This window comes from Antechinus flavipes, chromosome 1 (assembly GCF_016432865.1).
Source record: "Antechinus flavipes isolate AdamAnt ecotype Samford, QLD, Australia chromosome 1, AdamAnt_v2, whole genome shotgun sequence".
In the NCBI taxonomy this organism is placed as follows: domain Eukaryota; kingdom Metazoa; phylum Chordata; class Mammalia; order Dasyuromorphia; family Dasyuridae; genus Antechinus; species Antechinus flavipes.
Window position 1 is genome coordinate 651297103 of NC_067398.1, and position 17553 is coordinate 651314655.

The window sequence follows — 17553 nt, forward strand, 5'->3', positions numbered from 1 at the left end:
TTATAGATCTATCTGTTTTCAATCTGAAAATATGTAATTATATCCTGAACAATTAGGTAAATGAGCATTTGGCATAGTCATATGTTTTTTATTAACTATATATCTGTAAAAAATCAGGACATTAAATGCTTCAGAATGATGTAAGAATATTTGGGTACTGATACAACCATTGTGGAATCTAGCTGTTATTGTATTGATTATTGAAATTAAATCAGAAACTCCTTTACAGTTGGAAGAAGAGAATTTCACTGTAGTTTTCTTATTAAATTACATTTCAGAAATAAGAAAAGAAAGAACTATCCTTGTTGTAGGAAGTGCAAAGATGATGCTCTCAGTGCTGTAGAAATCCAGTGAAAGCATTAGTATAAAAAAAGAAGTATACCCATAGCCACTTTGCAAAACTATTATTCCTAAGAGTAAGATGAAGATCATCGTGACACTCCAAACAAACCAGTTCATCCATTCTTCCTTAAAAATAAATCCTGCAGAGTAAAACAAGGATTGTTACCTCTTAGAAAGTGTTGCACGGTAGACTATTATCCCTTCTCAGTGCCCACCTCTAGGATGACTGGAATCATTTCTCTCTTCCCTCATTCCCAGTGATAGCCCACAGCTAGATTTCTCCATCTCTGAATTACCTAACACATTGTTATATACAATCTGTTCCATCCTCATGAACCCTCCCCTTTCCCCACCCCAAATTCTTCAAGAGATCTCTGGGTCACAATATATGTGAAGAAGAAAAATCCACAAGTGGGAACTTGCGTTAACTTACATCTGCCTTTGAAAGGAAACAAAAAGGACCCTTGGGATCAGAACTGTACGGAGGTTGGAGTAAGAACAGAATGTAGAAAGGGAGTATTTCATGAAGACTGCCCTTTATTATTGCACAATTACCATCCCCCAGTTTCTGCCCCCAGTCACCATTACCTGAACAACTGTGCCTTGTCCACAAATAACAAATACAAATACACACTTCCAGTGAGCCTGTCACTGCCAGGATCCCATTTATCTGCCATGCAGCGGCATGTTTCTTAAAATCTGCTGTAATGCCGGAGAAACTGAGGCAGGAGAGAGATTAGAGAGTTTTTAATATTTTATTAATGGGAGAATAAGATTGACTGGACAGGACTCTCATCTCAGATTATCCAGTCAGACAGAGATAAGTATACTGGGATCAAGGAATCCATATTGGTCCCAGGGCTGGAGGACCCAAAGAATCCAGCGTCCAGCATACAGCTGCCAGCCGCCATTCTCCAGCCATGAATGGAAGAACCCCAACTTCTTAAATACCTTTTTGGAGAAAAAGAAGAGAAAGGGAGGGAAAGTTTTTATCAGGGAGGGGAAGCCATAAAACCTAAAAATTCCAGAGACAAAGAAGTAAAGATATCATGGGTTAATCTTGGAATATTCTAAAGGAATATTGTAAATCCATAAAAGAATCAGGAGATCTACTCTTTTATCTTGCTAATTTATAACCCGAGAGCAAAGAGACAGAACAGTAAATGAAACTGGGACAGGGAAACTGAGTCAGGACAGTTAAAGAGAACTGTGGCATAACATTCCACACTCTTTCTCCTAAATATTCAAACCTTTGAATCTTAGCACCTTCCTCTAGATACCCAGGAGGTCTTTGTCCCACCTTATGTAAAGCAAATGAGCCAAAAATAAAACTAGAAAAAATGTAAGGACTCATATGGCAAGAGCAAGTCTCTCCCTGATAACCCCAGAGTTAACAGCTGTACAAAGGCTCCCTTGTTGCAAGCATGTCAGGTCCTTTCCAGTTCTGGAGCACCATCTCAGCCAGAGAATCCAGTTTGAGATGGACAGTTAGGTCTGTGGTCATTTGTGCACTTAACTCAGTCTCTGCTTACAAAGCAGCAGGGTCCAAGGCCCATTCAGAGAGGCAGCCCTCTGCATGGGGGAAGGATGAGGCTTGTAGTAGCTCCACCCGTCCCCACCCAGAGAAACAGGACTGCTATTAGAATACAGATTTCTGAGCAGATTATGCACAGTTAGACCATCAAGGCAGGAAAACTCCAAACTTCAAGGTCCTTTGAAATGCTGAAATACTTAATGAACTGGGGTTACAGGAATGGAAAAACAGATCGGAGAGACTGCTAGTGTCACAACAGGTGTCTGATTTCTAAAACTTTTCTAAAAAAAATAATCCCAAAAACTGAGTCTGCCAGGGCACTTTTAACAAAATAAGGGATTCTAAAACTAAAGCATCCAAATTCAATCTGAACTAGTGAGATAGGGGGTGGGGCAGAAATGCCTAAGGCAAAGTGAATAGGAGCTAGGGGTTCCCATTCTTTTTGGTATTTTGAAAAAAAATACCAGTTTCCCCAATGTTCTATCTCTACCTCCCCCCTCTTTTTTTTCTCACGGAAAGGAATTATCAAATGACCATTCCCCATATAAATCCCAAGAGCAAATCAAAATCCCTGTACATAACAGACTAATACAATAGCATTTCCTTAAAAGCCCTCAAACATAACAGCAATAATTACACAGTTTTAACAAATCCCATCCCAAGTCTTAAACACACAGTAATAGATGATCCAGGCAAGGTTTAACAGTCAGTCATCAACCATTCCCAAAGTCCCTCATATCAGTCCAAAGTACAGTCGATGCAGGGTCCAGTCCATGGTCTCATTTAAAACTGCTGCTTCAGGCTGTGAAGTGATAGGAGTCTCTTATTCCATGCAGAGTGGGTGCGTCATGCTGACAATCAAAGCTGATCAAAGCTGATCCAGGTTCCAGAAGCAAACCAATATCTGTAATTTGATCAAAATCTAGAACAAAAACACAGATCTAGCAAATAAAGATTGGATCAGTCTCAGATAGAAAGACTCTGTTCACCAGACTGCTGCAAAACATGAGGAGGCCAAAATGGATTGGCCAGCAGTTTCCTGTGTGAAGAGACGAGTTTGCTTTACAGGCCAAGCAAACGGCTGCAGTCTTACAGACCCCTGTTAATTGTCCACTTATGTAGAAACCTTATAGAAACAAAACATAAATATCCAGTAACACACAGATGACCAGGCGAAATAGTTGCCCAAGCATTTAGGATACAATGATTACATATAACCAACCAGACTAAAATAGCAAGGCATGACATAATTGAATTGCATTCACAATTCTATTGACCATTGCTCTGATCAGAGAGATCAGTTACATAAGGAAAAATGCAAGAACATAATAACATAAGCAGTTGAATTTTAACTGCTTATCAATTGTCCCAGTAATTGTCAGAGGGTGGAGCTTTAAAACTCCCAAATAGCATTAGCTAATTAACTCTAAGCCCAAAAACTTTTGCCTCCAATAACAAATTTCATTAATCAAATTTCTGATAAATCTTAAATAAAGATTTATCATAACTTTACAGCAATAACAGAAAGAAATTTTGTCTCAGTAAGTTCACAACTTAGAACAATTATCATATCTGAGTAGATGTTACATAAGTGAACATTATACATACAAATCATTTTGCTTTTAAAATACCCAATACATAGAAAAATATCCCAAATTGCATATTGTCCATAACAAAAACATTTTCAAAAGGACAAAGAAAAACTTATGTCCAGAGGCCCTTTAAATAACCTCAGAATGACCCAATACAATCAATTTAAACTTATACAAAACACCCAATTCCACATAAAAGAATTCAAGGTTTTTTAAACATAGCAATTAAATTCTTAGAAATATTCGTACCAACGTATGGATCACATTTATGACCATATTCCTCAACCAAGAAAACCTTTATGAAGAAACAAATATTCAATCAATTAACCTAAAAGTAAGCATGTCCTTAAAAGTCAGTTTGCTGAACTGGCCATAATCAGATAAGAAAAAAACGGCAGGAACACACTTTAGAGGGGTGAGGGGAGGAGAGGATTCCACGTGGCCACCCTTCCCCGACTCCTGCCCCCTAGAAAAAACTTCCCTCAGGTTCCCCACTCAATTTCCTACATGGGGATCCTTTTCAAGATTTAACCCATCAGTTTCCCAAGATCAGGTTTCTTCCCAAATCCACCCAGTTCCAACTTTCTTTCTCCCTGACTACATGAACAATCTCCTTAAAGAACTTTCCTTCCCAGATGCTCCTCTGGTAAAGTAGAAGAAGGCAGTGGGGATGGGTGACTCCTTCCCCCACCTCTTCACCTACTCCCAAAAGTCTTTCCTTTAAATGTTAGCACTTGCTCTTCTATATATATTTTTTAACTTTCCGAACTTTCAAATCCCTTTCAATCTATTTTTTTTTCATTTCCTTTTTTTCTTCCTTTCTCTCCCTTTTCTCCCTTTTTCTCACAGGCTGCTGCAGTCAGCCAGAGACAGAGAGAGAGAGAGAAAGATTTTTCAACTTCTTGATATTTTCTAAGCCTGCAGCAACACAGAGGCTGAATCCTTATCTCTTACAAGGTTCCTAAATTTTAGCACAGACACACACAGACAAACATGGAGCTCCAATTTACTATGCACAGTTGCAATGTTGTTTTCCAACCAACAACATAACAGACAAACCACACAGAACATAGAACATATATCACACAGACTACACAGTTACAACATTAAGCAAACATATAACATACCCAGAGGATATTTTCCAGCATCCCAGAAAATACCCGTCTCAGAATTTTTAAACCCGTCGGTATTTATTCTGAGACCACAGGTTGCTAGCAACAGAACAGACCAGAACCAGAACCAGAACCAGATGGTACCCCAAAAGGTACCCAGACAGACTTACTCTCCCAAATGCCGAATCAATTTCATTGTCCACTGTAGGCCGGACTGAGGCTGAAGAACTGCTTCCTTTTCTATCCAGAGTGCTGATCCCAAGGAACAGACCCAGGTCCTGAGCCCAGGCCTAGGTGGAGACAGAAAGGTCTCTAATCTCTAATCCAGTTCTCAGTTTCTATTATCTCGGTAGGACCTCCAAATTGTAATGCCGGAGAAACTGAGGCAGGAGAGAGATTAGAGAGTTTTTAATATTTTATTAATAGGAGAGTAAGATTGACTGGACAGGACTCTCATCTCAGATTATCCAGTCAGACAGAGATAAGTATACTGGGATCAAGGAATCCATATTGGTCCCAGGGCTGGAGGACCCAAAGAATCCAGCGTCCAGCATACAGCTGCCAGACGCCATTCTCCAGCCATGAATGGAGGAACCCCAACTTCTTAAATACCTTTTTGGAGACAAAGAAGAGAAAGGGAGGGAAAGTTTTTATCAGGGAGGGGAAGCCATAAAACTTAAAAATTCCAGAGACAAAGAAGTAAAGTTGGAATATTCTAAAGGAATATTGTAAATCCATAAAAGAATCAGGAGATCTATTCTTTTATCTTGCTAATTTATAACCCGAGAGAGCGAAGAGACAGAACAGTAAATGAAACTGGGACAGGGAAACTGAGTCAGGACAGTTAAAGAGAACTGTGGCATAACACTGCAAGAAGTAATTAAGAGTCAAGGGCACCTACTCAGACTTTCCCCCACCCTCTGAACTGTCAATTCTGTCTAAAGGACTCAGGAGCTTTTAAAAAACTGGGAGCAGGAGTTTTCTCCAACTAAATCTGTCTCATAAAAGATGACCATTAGCCCAGCTCTCCTGCTGAGGAGGGAAGGTACTGAAGTGGAGAGACATGAATCTCCTATGATCTTATGGTCTCCAAAGACAGCTCATTACCACTTCTTTGCACCCATTTTTTTTTCTCATACAGGGAACATTCCAGAAGAGGAAAGAGACATCCAAGCCCAGGGTTAAAAGACTGGGAGGTTCCAGGGACTCAGAAAGAATTCCTTGACTCTAGCCATAGATCCCTGAGCAAAAAGAACTCTAGGACTGTGATACATCTTGTGCTCCTGTAATTTTCTATATTTATTAGTTTATGAGCTAAGCACACTAGAAAACCCCAAAGATTGTTTATTACAGAGCCTACTGTTGCTATTGTTGTGTTAAATGGCTTAGAGAAAGGGGGAGGCAGTGAGCATTCATATCCTTGTACCTTTCCTACTCAAACTGCCCGATGGGGATCAAGATGAATTCTCTGCCTTAATTTTTATCATACTTACATTCATCAGTGAGGAATATAGCTGTACTAAATATTTGTGATAGTATCCAGAAGCTAATGACATTCCTCATAATCTTTCCCACCTCGGGATCCATTGACATCATCTCTTCCTCACCTGAAACACATCATACCAACTGAGGATAATGTGACCTTCAAACTCTGTCTTGGCACAGAAAAAGGCATTTCATATTGGTCTTTGGGAATCTTCTCCCCAAGAAGGAAAAGGTCAGTTATAAAGACATCCTTCCAGAAGAGAGGAATATTCTGGGTCTAGCTCAGAGAGAAAGGTGAAGATCTAGCTGAACATAGATGGAAGAGAGACCATAGTCAAATAAGCCAGGCTTTCCAACCACTGTGTTCAGGGTCTCACTTCCTTAACTGTGTTTTATGGCACCTCTGAGGAAGAGAACCAAGAAATAATGTTCCGACCAGTGAATCTTTTCCCATTAAATTATTAGCCATTAAAATCTTGTATGTATCAAATAAATGTAATACTTATTCAGATCAGAATAATATCAGCCACTTCCTACAAAATAACAGCAAGGTAACATATTTGGTAATTCCACTGATAAAATATGATTTTGTGGTTCTCTGATTTAAGGGGGGGGCTTCTGTTCTAACACTAAGTAGAGAAATCTTAAATCTTTTGGTTTTGGAGTCTGCCTCAGAAACTTCCTACAATTCCCAAACTGAGGACAACAATCTGTCTGATTCTGAATAGACTGTTTCCCAGTTCATTGATGACTGATAATCTTATCAATGGAACGCATGTTCCAGAGCCACCCCACAATTCATTGCTGACCAATAATCTGGTCATTGAGAACCAAATTCCAGAGACTCCTCCCTAGACCTACCCTTGGGCCATACAATTAATATGCCAATGGTAGAACCAAATTCTGGAGACCACTCCTTCCTATCTATGAGCCATGGAATTAGCATATCTATGATTGAAAGCTGGATAAATGTATCTCCTTGCTTCTCTTTCTCTGTGGAAAGCCCTTAGAATTCCAGCCCACAGTTGTAATGGCCTTAGTACTACAATAAATTTTTTGCCCCTTAGCTAAGGAGATGTGTTCGAGCCTGCAAATTCTTTTGAGACACCTGGCAACACTGTCTGGGATTCCAAACTTCTGGGGTCCTCCCTTTCCCTAACTCAACATCATCAAGGTTCCTTAATCCTATGCCATATCCCTTGGCCTATTCTAATTAGAATTATGGGTTTTCTCAGGATATTTAAAGACCCAAAGTATGCTTTACTCAAATTGATTTGGGAATGTCTGGTATTTGATACTTCTTCCATCTTATCAATATACTAGCTCCTTCTTCTTTCTGTCTCTCTCTCTCTCTGTCTCTTTCTCTCTCTCTCTCTCCTCCCCCCTCCACTTTGTGTATATATGTGTACTGGATAACTAGAAATTGGGCAAAATGATGCTTCTTCTATATCCTTCCCTGGCTACTTTCTTCTTTCTTTCTTGGTTTCCCCTTTTCTCTCTCTTCCTCTAAATCTTCCCCTTTTCTTTCCCCTGTCTGTTTAAGTCTGAAAAATTAACATTGGAACTTAACACTACATTGAAAAAAAAAAACTGGGAATGAAATCTCACATCTACATAGGTGCAGGAGAGGTGCAGGAGAGGAATAAGGTATCTTACCTAGAACACACCCTTCATGGTGTGTTTCCCAAGACCAACTTGGGACTAATTTTTTTGACATCACATCAGAGTTACAAACTCCTTTGCCACACCAGTCTAGCTCTTTAGCTTTGGTTATTCTTGGAACTGCCCTGCTTATATTCCCTCAGAGTAGAATCCTTTTGTCTCTCTTGTTTAAGAGGACATATTTGTTTAATGAAGAGTGACTCCATGCTACCAAGAGACAGAATTCAAAGTCTTGTCTCATCAGAAAACAGAACAAATCTGTTCCCCCATTCTCATATGACAGATGAAAAAGTTTGAGAGACAAATTTTCTGGGTAATTTATTGTTTTTTAATTGCAACTAGTGAATAATTGATTAAAGGATAGTAATTTGCTGTCTCTCAGAAACCAAAGATGGATCATAGAAACCTATTTTGGCTTATATGCCCTTAGAAGAGTGGATGTTTCAGAGAGATGGCAATCAACTCTGAGTAGTTAACAATTAATGAGAAGAATGAATATCATATTGAGAGACTGATTTATTCTAATGAGGGATGACTTTGATCATGTCACTGTTACTCCCAGACCATCCCAAAGCACTTGAATATCTAAATGAAGGATTTTCCCCCACTCTTAGCCACTTAAGCCTGAGTAGAAGACAATAGGCTTCCCAGGGAGAAAAGTGGGGGCTAAAGAAGACTGAGGGGCATTTAAGTCCAATTTCCTTATTAGTCCTGTTTTTCAGGGACTGATTTGAGCTAGTAAAGAATGAGAAAATGAGAAGGGGAAAAAACATCCTGGATCTCCTCAATAGCAACTAGTTATCAATTCGAGAGCATTTTGGTTCATATAATGGCAGAATCACATTCAGTCTTTATCTTCTAGATAATAAGAATTCCCAAAACTGTCTTTTTCACTTATGTGACGTCTTAGAAGCAGCAAAAAAGTGGCTAGATATAGCTTAGTGAAGACATGGAGAGAGAAAGAAGAGACAAAGAGAGGAATCCAGGATTAGTTACTGGGAAAGTTGTGAAATAATAATACATTTTATGACTTGAAAGATTATGGGAAGGAAAAATAGAATCTTTCAACTTTCTTTCTCAGTTTTCAATGATTTCTCTACTCAATTTCTAATCATGTTGTGGGAAATGAATAAACAAAAAAATTTATATATCTGATCCCTTTCTGGATTAAGAGGGCAGTGCTAGAAATCTTATGGGAGAAGTAATGTAAAACTGCTCTGAAAATTTTGTAATTTGGAGTTTTGCCCATTTCCCTGCCCAGGGAAATATTGGGAACTAAGAGATGAGAATGAGGCACACAAGAGATAGTTGAAATGAGGAAGGAGGTTTGACTGAATAAGGAAGAAGACAGAGACAGCCAGTGATTGTGGCAAATATGGGGACCTGGTGTAGAGTCTGGCACCATGGCAACTAAGGCCTTCATCTGCCGTAGGGAGATTCCGGGATGGCAGCACCAAAATAGAAGATAAGCCTGATCATTCATGGATTCCCTTCTCAGCCCCAACCATGAATCTAGGTGATGGAAGAAGCTTCTTTTTTCTCCTCCCACTGTCTCTTCCCCTTCTCTTCCACCTTTTTGGACAGAGACTTTAAATCCAAAATTTCTAGTTCCATTTGAATTGTTCTTTAACGTTTAAAAGTAACTTTTGTTAAGCCTTGTTACTCTAGATAAACGAAATTTATCTTCATTGTGCCCTAGGGTTTTGTATACCCCAAAGCTGCCCCATGGGGCAGGGTAATCAAGCTGTGAAGGTCATCCTCAGATTGACACTTTAGAATTGGAACCATGAGGCTGGAGTTTAGGCCAAGACTCTTTCTTCTGGTGTTGGGGCCAGGGAAGGAAAAGCTGAGACCATGACCAGTGTTTCCCTCAACTTGAGGCCCGTGAAGATCAAGACTAGGGTGGCTGGGCCTAGCAACTATTAAAAGTCCAATTAGTTGTTGAAATAAAAGAGGAGGTAGATCTTTCCTGTAGTGCTTCCCATTCCCTAAGATACTGAATATGACTGGCCTTTAATCCTACACTCATTGCCTGTGAGTGTAGGAGCAGATTGGAGGGGGGGGGGGGGCGGGAAGGGGAGGAGGGAGAAAAGGGGGGGATGATAAGGGTTCCATGTAGAAGTACTTGTTTTTTTCTGTTCATTTTTGCTAGGTGTAGTTGACTATATGAACAGAATAAGTTGAGTAACTGAGTCCTTTGAATGTGAGAAACAGATTTAGTTGACTGACCAAAGAGATTTTAAGAACAGGATAGTGCCTCTAGAGGTATCATGGCCAAGCAGATATTTTGATCAAGATGTGAAATGTGTGTGCCCACTGGTGGCCATTTCTCTTCCTCTGAGTCCTTTACCCCTCATCCTCTTGCAAACCTTGCACTGCCTTACTTCACCCTGGGATTACTCCCACTCTTTGCTTCCTTGTCTACTACACACTGCTGCTGAAGGAAGCTGGAGAAAATTAGGAAACTCTGCTGACTAGGTTCATTACAAATTGATGTTCTATAACCTCATTTGAGCCTTAAGAAAGGATATTCATTTCCAACTTGCACATCATCTCACTATTCTATTCTTCACTATGGCTCTTCCAAAACTTACACCTCTTCTTTCCTGTTTTCCCCTCCCCTCCTAGCTAAAAACTCTGACCCATATTTTACTGAAAAAAAGAATTGAGGGGATTCATTAATAACTCTTTTTTCACTCCTCCTCCTCCCACATCACTCAGATGATTCTGTTACTATCTTCATTCTTTTTCTTGCAAAGGCAGACAGCTTACATGCAAAAGTAAGCCCATTATAGTTCAGTTCATTTCTATTATTCTCTCTCTCTCAGTGATGTATTTACTGGCCACTTCTTCAGTTCCCACAAACACCCATCCTCAAAAACCCCTCACTTGGCTCATTGATCCCAGTTATCTCTTCTTCTTCTTCTTTTTTTTTTTAGCTAAAATCCACTAGAAGTGGCGACATTTTCAATCATCCTGATGTATGTCTTGTTATTAGACTTTGTTGATTCTGGAGATGTGAGGCAGATTTCTTTGCAGTCCTGTCTCACTTAAATCCAATTCACTTGCAAGTAAAAACATCATCCTATACTGTAACCTTTTTAACATGTAAAGGACTGCTTGCCATCTGGGGGAGGGGGTGGAGGGAGGGAGGGGAAAAATCAGAATAGAAGTGAGTGCAAGGGATAATGTTGTAAAAAAATTACCTTGGCATGGGTTCTGTCAAGAAAAAGTTACTAAAGAAAACAAAATATCATCCTTCTGATGTGTCACTGATCCTCTTCCAGAATAGAAGAGGAACAGCAATCTGTGAGTAGTAGTACCTGCCCTTCTCCTCCTATCTCTCCCTCTCCCAGCACCAAAGTGAGCACTTTCAGTTGAGCAATGCTGCTGTTTCTTCCCTCCTCTTCCTCTTCCTCATCTTTTTTCTCTTGCTCCTATTCTTTCCCCTCTTCCCTTCTCTTTCTTTCCCCCTTCTGTTCACCTGAGAAATCATATACTGACATGTCATTTTGATTGCTTAAACTTTGTGGGATATCTTTGGGTTTGGCAACTTTTTTTTTTCTTCTTCTCTATTTATTTATTTATTTGTACTGTCATTTTCTATGCACACACATGAACAAGGTCATTTAACTCTTTTCAGTCATCTAGTTTTGGCTTCTTTTTTTTTTAAATAAATAAATAAAGCAGGCATTAATAAAGATCATTGGGATTCAAATAGAGCTTCTTGATGATGCCTTTATCACTCTTGTTCTCAATGACTGGACAATAATTGACCTGAGCACAAGCCTCATTTGGTTTTTGATGTTTGTTTCTGATTGGTTTTTGATGGTTTAAAGTAAATATAAAAAAACCAATTATTTCTATATTGGCAAAAACACTTGCTGTCCCAGAATGATTCTTTTGAGATGTTTCACACTCAGAGATATTTTGCAATCCTGTGCCACTGGCCTAACTGCAGTTATTCAAATAAGACAATTTATCCTGACCCTTGGCATTTTCTTTGGCTGTTTGCATGACTCTCTGGCATGCCGACTCTTCCTCTCTCCAGCTTCTAGTTTCCTTCAGCTATCAGTTCAAAATTCTTCCTTCAAATGGAAGTCTTTCTCTGTCCCCTTTAATTCTAGTTTGTATGTAAATAAGTATTTATATGTTGTCTTGCTGATTAGACTGTCAAGACCTTGAGAATAGGTACCATATTTTACCTTCCTTTATATCCCCAGCCCTTAGAAAAATGTCTAACACATAACACATACTTTCGATTGACAGAGTGGATACTACAGTCTTTTGGAAAGATGTCTCATGGCTCACAAGAGACTTCTTGGCTTTAGTAGAGTGTTATCTAACAGATAAATAAGACTGAACTCTCTCTCACTATGGAATATCATGCCATATGACTCTTTGGAAATTTTAAGGAAATTGCTCAATAGACAATTTATAATGTTTACAAGAAAATGACACCGTTGGAGTGTCTCAAGTATCAAAGTGTGGTGGTGCTGGGGGAAATTTTTTTTATGTCTTCTCCTTTCGGGGGGCAAAGCCGAGAACTAATATATTGTCTAAGGATTTCCATAATACTAGGGATATAATATGAGTGGGACATTCAAAGTTCACCCAATACCTGGGTATGCTACTTGAGCACCTAACATTATGCTGACACTTTCTGATTGTCTATGTTTGAACAAAGGATTAAAGGATGAGTGAAGAACCTCTATCCTGTGCGTTGTAGAACAGATTGGAGGTATGGTGGTAGAAGAGGCCATTCTTAGGATTATATAGCTAGTGCTAAAAGCACCTTACAAGGCATTTATGCCAACACCAGTAATATAGATGAGGAAACATCCGGGGGGGTTAGGTACATAAGTGAGTATCTAGGGAGGTTAGGTAGATAAGTGAGTATCAGAAATGTGACTTAAACCCAGCCCTCTGATTCATTCCAATGTGGCAAACTCCTTGAATAATCATTCTTTGTTACCAGATAATCACAGAAGAGGCAAAAAAGATTTCAAGAATTCTAACTAGACATAATAGCTAGGAGCTTAAATATCATCATCATGCTTTGTTCAAATGTTGAGATGAAATCCAGGTTTGCTAGATATGTAGAAAAAGATAGGGTCCCAGGAAGAATCCAAGAGGGGGAAAAGGAAAAATAGGGAGAAATATGAAAGAACTTGGAGTAATTTTTGGTAATAAGAGAATTGTTGATTGCAACAAGTGATCATGTGGCAGAGAGAACCAAATCTTAATAGGATCATAATTCAGTTCTCAAGAAACATTTTTTAAGTCCTGGAAAATGAATAAGAGCAGAAATCTTACCTGAGGTCAATGTGAGCATCTGGAAGAAGAAGGAAACTGAAAAAAGTGAGAAAATGGAGCCCCATGGTCTGATAGTCTTCATTATACCTGGAGGAAACAGAAGAGAGAAGAATGGAAATGTGTGATAGGAAGACAGGGAGTTGGTACTGGTGATGAAACATGGGGTGTTAACATGGTAACATAACTAAGTCCATGTCTATGACAGGGATATGGAGATTCAGTCTTTATGACATGGAGGAGAGTAGGGAAAATAAATGATTTTTATAGGAGGAGTGCTAATCAGTAAATGGTACAAGTATATCAATTATAAGTCTAGGATCAAGTAACTGCTAGTAATGGCCTGGGGTAATTTTCCTTGAAGACAGAGGAAGGTTTTGAAAAAGACACAGATAAGCTGCATCTCTGAGTTAAATGCAAATAACTCTGACTTGAATCTGGATCAAGATCAGCTTCCTTCTCTGTAGAAGGATGTCTGTGTCTCTTCATACATGTTTCCAACAAAGAGCAAGGGAGCAAGTCTGGCCCCAGAGATTCAAGCAGAGATGGTGTATGAAACTTGAGGGAAGGAAGGTAGCATCCTTAACCAGTCTCAGGAGCATTGACCAATATGAGCCTAGGGAGAAGAGGACATTCCTTGGGGAGAGTGAATCCTTTGGGGGAGGGTGACAACACATCTAACTTAAGTTCAATTCCCCAGGAATCAGAAATGTAAACTGGGATAGAGACAAGAATTTATTGGGGAAATAGAGATAAGTCATGTTCTATACAATGGTCCCACTGTATGTGTTGAAGTTGGGGTGATGGTCAGGGCTTTGTCTGATAGAGAGAAGCTGTCTTTCTTCTCAAGACCATATAATTAGGTTCAGATATCGCCAAATGGGCATGATATACTTTCTTCCTTTCTAGGAGAGGGTGACTTAGTATCTATTTCTTTTCTGTGTTTTATGGGAAGGGAGTTGTTTCCTTCCTGAGAGAGAATGTGCCCTGTCTGGGGAAGTGGATACTCTATCCTCTCCTTCTTAGGTAGAAAAGAGCTACGACATGGTAGATCCTGTGTCTGGGCCTCTCCCTTCAGGCTAGCCTCTGATGCTGCCTCTCCCTCTTGTGGATCTTTGATCATGGATGATGTTAGAAACCTGAGAACAGACCTGAGCTCAAAGGTGAAAAGTGCCCCCCTCTGAGATATTGGAAAGGATCAGTACTTAAAGGCTGCTTCCAGTTCCTGAGTGAGTCCCATTTGTGAAAAGGAATTCAGCTTTCACATTGGAAAATGGCAACTGCTAATTTGCTGCTAGAATGATTATTAATTACTAATCCTAGTTACCTTTTTGCAAGGATGAATGTTGAAAACTATCTTTAGGGGCAGCTAGGTAGTGCAGTGGTTAGAGCTCCTGAAGTCAGGAGGATCTCAGTTCAAATCTGGCCTCAGGCACTTAGCACTTTCTAGCTGTGTGACCCTAGGCAAGTCACTTAACCCCAATTGAAAATAAAACAATATTATTTTTTAACAATTCAGTCCCTCATCTCCTGAGTCTGCTTAGTCCCCTATTCCTGAAGTGCTTTCAATTTGCAAATTCCTTTAGCTCTGTTTTGGTCCTGAGTCTTTGTGTCCATTCAAAAGCCTGAAGCATTTCAACGTCTATTAGAGACATGACCAGAATTTATATTTTGAATCTATTTGAATCTAATATCATGTGACCCGAGGTGTCATAAAGAGAAGAATTTAATAGTCATTCTTTCTCAAATAATAATAGTAATAAACTTTTTGTACAACAATTAAAAATTGCAAAACATTTTATAGACATGATTTCAAGTAAATCTTTTTTGAAACAGACCTTTTATGAAGTTTTTCCAAAAGTTCCTCTGCTGGAAATGTGTTACACTCCATATATTTGCGGTTCCTAATACTCCAAAATCTGTTCATAGGCTGGATGTGGTATTGATCTGAGGGAAAGCAGGAACGGGTCAGACAAAGCCCCGTGCACTCTCCGCCGTCCTGGCTCTGCTCCCCTCAAGTAAATCACACAGAATTCCGAGTTGCAGACATCTCATTGTCTCCGTTTCAAAACCGAATTCAGTAATCATCAAAGACTTGAAGAACTTTTCCCACACTCACAGAGTCCGCTGCAGGACAGGAGCCCGTGTTTCCTGGATTCCAAGGTTCTATTCGCCCCTCCTGTGTTCTCCACTCCCGGCTATTCCCGCCTCTGCCCCACATTCTCACACACACCCCTCCCCTAGCAGACGCCTGGACCTCCCCAAGAGCCCTCTCCCAAGGCTCAGGCTTTCTGGTCCATTTCCCTCAATGAAGTACTGGGGAAAGGGCAGATGCGGGCGGGGGCATCACAGCACTGAGCGTCCCGAAGGGACCTTGGAGATGCTTAAGTCCAACATCCCTCCCGAAACACTCGCACCTGGCTCGCCATCCCCCTCCCCCTTCCCCCAGTCCGCCCATCTTATCATAGAAAAACCCGCCCAAAGCCAGGAGACTTAGGGATGTCTGGGACATTGCCTACCTCGGCATCTATGGGAGAGATCCCAGAGTTCTGTCTGAAAGTGAAAGCTCAACTAAGCTACAGAAAGTCAGTGACTGTGAAATGGCAGAAGCCCATTGGGTAGGGGCGGGACAGATGACAAACCTTGGTCACTGTCACCCAGGAGGTGGCGCTCTAGAGCAATATCTGGGCACAGAACATGTGAACTGTCTGCAGATGGACTGGACTGGAAGCAGTTCTGTTGTATGAAAAAAAAAAAAAGGTGATGTGGAATCAAAAGCTATTGGGAAGGGAAAGTGAGACTCAAGATAAAGGCTGTACAAGGCAGCATTAGGGACAGTCTCTGACAAAACCTTAAACTGGGGGTGTCTGCCGCCGCGGGTTCTTCTTCTGTCTGTTCCTTGTGGTCCCTCCGTCCTGTCTGTGCCCCATGTGGCTTTGTTGGTGACAGGCTGCAATTAACTAGAGCGGAGGAACAAACCGCATGGAAACCGATCACAGGATCCCGGGGGGGAGGGGAAGGCACCCACTCACTGAAAAGGTGCGCTGCTCATCCCGAGCATCCAGTTTCAAGACAACAAGCATGTATTAGGGGCTTTCTATAGGAAGGGCTTGGTTTTCAGCAATGGGAGACAGAGTAGAGGGGGAGAGACAGAGACACGCAGGGAAGGGGAAACAGACAGACAGACAGAGATAGAGACCTAGTAAGAGGAAGAGACACGGAGAGAAACATAGATTCGGAGACCCAGAGAGAGAGAGAGACAGAATTATGATTACAATAGGATAAGTGGGTGGGGGAGGTCAAGCCGTGCAATGAAGGACAGGAGAGACAAATCTCAATCGGTGGGAGCAGGAAAGTCTTCTGGGAAGCAGGGATGACTGAGCTGAGCTGAATATTAGGAAGATAAGGAATGATCATTTTCAAACTGCAACAATGCAAACTATACGTTTATGGAGTTTCATCAAATGATGGAGTAATTGAGGACTCTACAAATCTTAAAGCACTTTATAAACGTTGGCTATTTGAAGGAACAAGGTATTGGCATGAATAGATATGATGTGGGACCCGGAGTCAGGAAGTCCTGGAGAGCAATTCGGAAATATAATTGGCTTAGGAAAATCACATCATATGCCCTGATCAGCTTGTCATAGATGTAGGATTTATACCAGGAATGCAGGACTGCATATTAGGAAATTAGGAATATTAGGAAAACTATTAGCATAATTGACTATATCAATAACCAAATTAACAAAAACCATATGATTATCTCAATAGATGCAGAAAAAACATTTGATAAAATCCAACATTAATTCCTATTAAAAATACTAGAGAGTATAGGAATAAATGGACTTTTCCTTAAAACAATAGTTCAATGTCACCTTGGCAGATCTGTAGTAGGATCCATGTTTGGCTGTGTCAACACTTTTATCAATAACTTGGATAGGTATAGATCAATCAGGGCTTCTTTAACTTTTTCCACTTAGGAATCCTTTTCACCTGAGAAATTTTTATGCATTGCTGGGCAGAAATATAAAATAGATATACAAATAAAACATCACTGATAATAAATCATAATTTTTCAACTCCCATGTTCAGTTAAGTGACTTCATATGGGGTCACAACCCAGAATTTAACAGCATAAATGGCTTACTCAACAAATTTACAAATTCAAAGCTGTGAGGAAGAGCCAAATTATTCAAATGACAGGATTAAAAAAAAAAAAAACTTTGATGGATTTGAATATTTGACTAAACCTAATATAATTAAACTCAATAAAAAAATGTAGTCTTATATTTGATTTCAAAAAAATCAACTTCACAAGTAGAGGATTGGGGAATCAGGGTTAGGGGTTTCAATTAGTCAGCATTGTGAGGTGGCAACCAAAAAAAGTCATCTTCTGGGGTTACATTGAGATATACAGCTTCTAGGAATAAGAGGTGATAGCATCCCTATTCTGCCATAGGGAATACCATGTACCATCTACCATCATTATTAAGGATTTTGATAAGCTGGG